The sequence below is a fragment of the Pundamilia nyererei genome, unplaced genomic scaffold (genome assembly GCF_000239375.1).
Source record: "Pundamilia nyererei isolate P.nyererei 1_Seehausen unplaced genomic scaffold, PunNye1.0 scaffold01294, whole genome shotgun sequence".
In the NCBI taxonomy this organism is placed as follows: Eukaryota; Metazoa; Chordata; class Actinopteri; order Cichliformes; family Cichlidae; genus Pundamilia; species Pundamilia nyererei.
In genome coordinates, this window is record NW_005188695.1 from 3348 (window position 1) to 11321 (window position 7974).

General features: G+C 37.7%; 1 pseudogene; it reads right to left on the minus strand.

Moving 5' to 3' along the window:
* Positions 1-5128: 5128 nt before the first annotated feature.
* LOC102208329 (relaxin receptor 1 pseudogene) lies at positions 5129-7295 on the minus strand (annotated as a pseudogene).
* Between the last annotated feature and the right edge of the window lie 679 nt (positions 7296-7974).

Sequence of the window (7974 nt, forward strand, 5' to 3'; positions counted from 1 at the left end):
GACAAAACAAAACCCCCCAAACAAACAGCAAAACACAAAATGAACTATAACGTATCACTCTTGAAAACTGGAGGACATTTTTATTACAATACAATACGAAACATGAACATTTCCCCTAAAGAGCACTGAACCTGGCATTTGCAATTGACAAAAGAATGAATGCAACTTGTGGTCATCGTGATACCAAAGTTTTGGGTGGCACATTATTATCAACAAAATGGCAAATTTTACAGTAAGAAATGTATCAAACACGTATTTATAAAACTATATGACAATGTTATTACAGCATTTGCATTACAGTCAGCTGCCACAATATACTCAGTAAATTTTGCAGGAAACCACTGGCTACAGTAAACATGTAATAGCTATAACTAAACACACAAACATTCATACATTACCCATGAAACAATAAAGCTTCTTGTAGACAATGAATAAACAATAGCAAATTGTATTATTTATTAAATAGAATGCTTTGAAATGACTGGAATTGACATTTTCAGAATGCATTATTGTCAGTCAACAAAAATACTTGATTACAATTTGCAACACTAAAGGAAACTTGCGCAGATATCTCTAGCTAGTTTTAAATTCTGCGTAAGGGGAGCTGTGCCGTTATTTTAAGAAGAGCTTTAAGCATGCCAGTCTGCCGTAGCTACAGGAAAGAAAATGATTAGCAGCCAATCTAGAGATATATATAATGGCTCCTAGACGCAAAGAAAATTTTTGTTGCTGCACTTGGACCGCCCTTGAGCAATCATCTTTAGCAGGAAATATGCACAAGTTCAAATCACAGATCTATTGCAAGTTTTAAGTTGCACACTTGAAAATGCATGCTCACAGGCCAACACCACAGCAATGTTAACGCCTAACGTTAGGCTTTATTTAGGCACAGTGGTGCTTTTTGTCTTAAATGCATCATGTCAACATGCTAACTTGCTAACAATATGATGTGCGATGTTTGATTAAGAAAAAAAAAGGCAATTTGGCAGTAGTGCTGGAGAATCACAATATTAGTATTCTCAGCCTCAGTGCCAGTGTCCACATCACAGCTTCACAGAATTGTGCTCCCACACCTCACACTTAGGCTGTCTCCCTGGCAAATCATGTCTTCCAGAAATAGTCATAAGAGTTAACACAGAATGTGCTAGAGACAATAGAGATTATTGCTTTTGATTTTGAATTTTTATTGTTGTAAAATACCTTTTTAAGAGGGACAGACACCTTCAGCTACTTTACAGCACGTGTCATTTTGATTTCACACATGAAACAAGCAGCAGTAGAACATTTCTCAATCTGCACAATTGATTTAGAAAAGATTTTACACTTGATGCTATTTCTGATGAAACCCTAGGAGCACACAGGCTTATAGCCTCCCTGTGGAACTGCTGTGATGTACTAACAAAAAATAAGAGGTTGAGCTAGAGTTTCAGAGGTAAAGATGTAGAGTCTTTAATTTTAGATGGACGGGGCTAGAAATGAGTACATTGAAGGGACGGGTCAAGCTAAGAGTTTTGGAGACCAAGATAGAGAGGCAAGGCAGAGTAGAAATAGTGAATATGTTGAACAGTATGAAGTATGAAGCTACTAGGGAGGAACAAAAGAGGAAGTCCACTCCACAGAGGAGTTTCATGGATGTACTGGATGAGGAAGGATGAGGTTGGTGTGACAGAGGACAGTGTAATAGGAGGCAGATGATTCACTGTTTAAATAAATATGCAGTTTTTGTCTAAAGGAAAGTGCAAATAATTATTTTAGGTCTGTAGCTCCATTTGTTCCTGTTCATTGTGAGCTATCTTGTAAATACTTCCAGATGCAGCCTTGGTGGGATTGCAGCCACGTTTTCTACAATGGGATTAGCATGAAGGCTCTGCTTTGCCTTAAAGGAATTATCCATAGTTAACAACATACAGTTATGCTCCACAAGGTTTCCAGGGGTACAAGGAAGCATAAAAAACTAAACAAACTGAACAAGTACTCCAATAAGTAGCTTATTGTTGTCGCATTTCTCTACCTTGAGCCACTGTGAGCTAAGATTCCTAATCAGCAGCATATTTCTTCTAGAAGCAAGTGTTGTGCCATCCTGGCAGCCATCCTGAAAAGTCCAGGACTTAGTGGGGGCAGTTATTTTGGAACATGTGAATTCAGTTTGTGATGTCAGTGAAACCTTTTCTGTTTATTTACGTTTAGGGTGGACACCAGTATTGTCCTCTGAACACATCAATGGCTGTACATAACCCATTTCTCACTCTGAGTGATGTACCAATAAACTGGAGTCTTGACCAAGAAACATTGGCAGCCTCCAACCCATGATGTAACTGTAATGATATAAATACAAATAACCCCAAACAAAACCAAGCAGTCCAGGGTTTTATTTTGCTTGTAGATTTAAAATGGCATAACTGCAGCACAGATACGTGCTTCTTTATATCAGAAAGTAGAAGTTTAGTGAGTTGTTTTTGTCTCTATTTCATCTTATTTTGACCTGATCAATCTCATTTCCAGCTTTCTGACTGTTACAAGCTTAACTTGTTAATGCAAACCTGAAAGGTTTGCTTCAAGCAAGCAAGCAATTTATTTATATAGCACTTTCAGACAACTCCCAGCTGAAAACAAAGTGTCGTACACCTAACATGAAAAACGAAAAGCACATTAAAATAAATTAAATTAAAACAATAAAATCAGCACCTTAGATCGAATTAAAGCAGTAAAACCAGGGTCAAACTGTGTCAAAAGCCAATAAATAAAAATATAGGCAACTCTTCAGTTCATACAATAACAAATACCAAATCTCTCAGAGACTAAGTGTAAAATCACAATCACTGTGGTATAAGTGAGGGCATGTACAGAATGAAATTGGGGATTTCTCTTTATTTTGATGGCACATCCCAGGGAAAAAGACACTGGGACACATAATAATGAGGAGCTGACTAAACCTAAGAACAGTGTGTGAGTGTGACAGACTCATGGGGACCCAGCTAGTTTTATATATATCATACACGTTACGTGTATGATATATATTCATACACATGAATTTGATAGTCCCCATACGTGTAACATGTATGGGGACTATCAAATTCACATTACATCACAAACCACTCATCGCTGCATGAGTGGCCTACTTGAGCCAAGAAAATAACAAAAGGACTGCAACACTCAGTGAATATGCTTGGAATACTCATCTCCTGTTTCATCTGAGCAAAACAAGGATGCAGGTTTATTTTCATCTCATTTATTTGCAGTCCAACAGATTCTCATCACAAGAGATGGCTCAAAGGTGGATGCAACTCTGAAAAAACTTGTGGAGTATGCAGTATCTTTCTTAGTTGTCACTGGCACCTTAGACCTGAAGGGAAAAGGTATCGAGACACATAATAACAATGACCTAGCTACACTTTAGAAATGTGTGGCATGCCAATGGGTCTTAACCAAGATAAATCTTGAACGAGGCAGATAGTAAGCAATGTAATAAATGTGACCAACTGCAATTCTAAGCGCAGCAGCATCAAGCAGTGTGGACATAATGTGACAGACATATACTGTACTATACTGTATGTATAGTTCCTTATCTTTTCACCCCCCCAATAAAAAAAATAATTTGCTTTAGGGAAAGAAAAGTGCTATAAGCTTTTATTACTCCAAGGACACGATCAGGATAACTAATGTGTTAAAATATATCTCTGTTCTTTCCAGATTTCTGGAAGCTAAAGTTTGTAAATAGTTTTTAATAAAAGTTTTAATAATTTCCAGCTGGGCATATTTTTTTTTGAATGGCAGAGAGCTGTTGTAGCCATAGAGATGACAAATAAGTGTATACAGGTAAGCTGGTGACAGTTATTTGTTTATAAATGTCAATTAGTGTACCAATGGAAATGAGATATAGCAAGCCTTTTATTCTAATAGTCGTGCAATACTGTTTTTTTGTCTTAACAGTCTCTTTTGTTGTGGAGTTCCTGACAATAAAAATCACTGCTGAGCAACTGTGAGGAAAGTAAAATAGTAAGTAAAGTTTTTTTTCTGCCAAATGCGCACTGTTTCAGTAGATACTCACCTACATATTTAAAAAAAAGCCATCCTAGTCAAACAATTGGATCTCAATGGCCCTGAGCGGCTGAAATCCCAAGCCCATTCTTTTCCTTAATGTCATCCTGTGCATTTCCTGATTCTCTCAACTACCCTTGTTTGGGATGTTACGAATATGTCACATAATTTAATTAAATTAAATAAGAAAAATAAAGTCAAATTCAAATGGGTGGCGGTAGCTCAGTGGGTAGAGCAGGTCGCCTATTGATTGGAAGGTTGGTGGTTCAATCCCTGGCTCCTCCAGTCTGCATGCCAAGTATCAATTGCCCAAGTTGCTCTCCAATGCATCTGTCGGAGTGTGAATGTAGTTAGAAAGCACTCAGTTTAGAGAAAGTGCTTGTAGATTGGTTGAATGTGTCATGTTGTATAGAGTGCTTTGAGTACTCTGGGAGAGTAGAAAAGTGCTATATAAGAATCAGTCAAATACTATTATCTAAGATTTATGTCTGTCTAACTGTACCAATCACCCCCTTGTTTTTCCAGCCTCTGCCACTAGGTCATAATTATGAGGCCCTTCATTGCCCTATCTATTAATATCCTAAATGTTTATACTCTTTTTAATCCTATGGAATATTCAATGTGTCTCACCCATTGAATAGAGCTTCAGTCAAGTCATTGATGGGAATCATTCAGTTTGCATATTAATCCATTGTTATTATCATTATTAGCTTTTTGTCACTGATAACAGATTCGGTTCTCCAGATTTTACTTGCCTGGCTTTAACAGGATTCATAGGGAGCATGTTTTCTTAATTTAAGAAATTATTTTATGAAGTATGTCCCCCTATCTGCTGTGATGGCTGTTACCGTTGCCGGTCATGCACACATGCACTGTTACATTTTGAGGGAAAAAGACAAAAAAAAAAAAAAAATACCAGAACTAATCCTTTTAAACTGCAAAGAATGTAGGCACTAACAAGTGACTAAACTGAGGGTAAATATGAACTGCTGAGATGAACGAACTTAAATGAAATTGAGTTTACTGAGGTGAGGTTTTGTTGACAATACAAACATGTACATGTACCTCTACCATTAGACAGTTACATAAGTTAATTTGTTTGTGTGCCTGTGTGAATGTGTGTATGTGGTGGTGTTTCAGTCTTAGAACATACTGACAGCACTGTATGTTGTGTTTCCTGCTTTCTGCTTGATGCTTTAATGTCATTGTACCCCTCATTAGTATTTTCCACAGGCGTGAGCTTGGGCTTTGTGCCATTTGCTTCAAATTCCTGCCCCACGCTGACACTATGGCTGTTTTCCTGCAGGGGCCACATTTCCTGCCAAGTGAGCGATGGATGATGAGCTGGGTGTCTGCTAAGGAGGGGCCTCCTCTGTCTGTAGTTAGCCCACACCTGCACAATAGTCTCTTTGAAAGGCCGTGTTGTTAGTGTGTAAAGGATGGGGTTAAGTGCGCTGTTGATGGGGAGAATAAATATGACCACCCAGGAGCTGATGGTACCTGTCAGAGAACAGAGAAAGAAATACAATTACAGTGTTAATTACTTAGTCTGTCTAGATTGTTACATTTAACAACTACTGACATCACAAATTAAAAATGATATACAAATAGTATCCTTAACCCCAAAATAAATTGTCATCATGCATAATCTAATGCATAATGGTATTCTTATGCAGTAGTAAAACTTATGGGAAACACTTTAAGAAAACACAGAATGAATCCATATTGGGAGCACTTTGCTCCGTTTGACCTTAAAAGGCAGGACTTTACAACCTGATGCTTTGCAAGAGAATGTATCTGTAGCCAGCTCTGATTCACTGTAATCAATTTCAAAAATCATCTAAAACACATCACGTTGCATTTAAATGTATTCTTAAACCACTTCTCCCCCCAAAAAACCAGATACTTCATCACACACAAATCAGCAACACATTATCACTTTCTTTTGCCAAAGACGTGTGATTACAAACTGCTAATGACCTGGTCAATGATGATGTCACTAAAAAAAAAATCAAATGAATAATGAATAATAAAATGAAGCCTGTCATGAATAATCTTAAAGCAAAAATCAGTAAAACAGTAGGATATAAAAAAAAAAGTCATTAAAAATAATAAAATCTATACACAGGTAATCAGTCACATCCATCATCGTATCCATGTGGTATTAGTTAAAAGTCTAGCAGCTACATTCTGCTGAACCCTTATAAAGACCTGCCTGCATTCATCAAATCATCTGCTTCTTTTAGTGAGTTGCAGCAGACACAGCTGAGCTAAGAGGCCAAAAATGTTGTAGAGGCAAACTGTGAGGCTAATTAGGTAGCATTTTACTCAAAATGCTCTTTTTCATCAAAGTGTTTGTTTAAATGCTTGTCATTCTTTTACTGTACCGGGAATCTCCACCTGCAGCAGCGAGAGGATCTTGAGGATGAAAATGGGGATCCAGCAGAGGGAGTCAGTAATGACGATAGAGAAGAATCTTTTGGCAATGGTCACCTCTTTTTTGATGTGGTTGCTATATTTAGTGGTCTGAGTGCCTGTTCTCTGGATGTTATAAAACATACTTGCATAGGAGAGGACAATGATGAGGAATGCCACCAGGTTAAGACCTATGGAAAGATTTCATACAAACAAGTTTAAATTTGCAGTACTTGAATGTACATGTATAATAAATCTTTGCATCCAGAGCAAATAAATAAATGCAAAACCCCCCACATATAAAACACACATACTAAATACAGAACCTGTACTTTTACAGTTACCTTTGGAGAAGAAGTAAAAACAAAAAAAAAGCAAGTGAAAACATGAACAAAAATCTTCAAAGCACTGTTTCAAGAACAAATCCTCACCCAGGAAAATAACGACGGAGTAAACGTGAGCCCATAGAGTCTCTGGTTGTTCAGAGTGCAGTGGAAAGCAGACACCATTGGTCCCGTAAAAGTTGCGAAACAGCCCCTTGCAAACTAATGGGAGGAAGGCAATAATAAAACCAAACACCCATATCCCAAGAAGGATGGTGACAGTTCGTCGCCAGCCAGGAGTCAAGTACTGGAAAGGGTAGACTATGCAGATGTATTTCTCCAGCGTTAGATATGTGAGGAGCAGGACAGATACTTCAGTGGACAGCATGGCCAAAGAGCCAATGACCTGACACTGGCTGCTATCCATCCACGCCTGGGCATGCCGGTTGTACTCGCCTCGAAACTTTAGGTCATATGCACCGATCATGAAGAGGTAGATGCCCATCAACCCATCTGCACCTGCGAAGAAAAAGCAGCTGATTTACAAATTACTTATGAGATTTTGGTATAAGATTACATCCTGATATTTCTGGAGTATTTGGCTGAACATATACTGTAGCTATAACGATGTATTTGGGCTGCTTTGCTTCAGAAAATTTAGTTTCATTACTTTAGATTAATTAAGAAATGTGAGCACAATGTCAGTTGGACTTATTTTAACAGCAAATAAACACTGCAGTGCTCTGAAAAAAAAGACAAGTTCAAAAATTGGTCAACATGAAAGGATTGAATCTGTAAGAAGGAGATTAATGATAACATGCTGACAGCAGCCACTCAACCTCGGAAATCCATGCATATTAAGAGGAACCAGGGATACTATAGGCTAACATCAGTCTTTCATGCGGTCTAAACTGTTATGAAAAGGAAATGAATGATATGATCAGTTTGAAATGGTGCAAAAGTATACCCATTAGCATTCTTGCTGAAACTCTTGAGGAAAAGGAGTAGCGGCTGGGCTCGTTTTAACTTAGCATTAAGACTTTGAATAGGGAAAAAAAACTAGCTCTGTTCTGTTCAAGGGAAACAAAACTGACACATTAACTAGAGAACTCAAGGCAAAACTAATGAAAGAGAAACAGAATAATGTATGTTCAGTGTTTTAAACTAGAATGCTGATTTTATGTTCTTCTACTCAAAG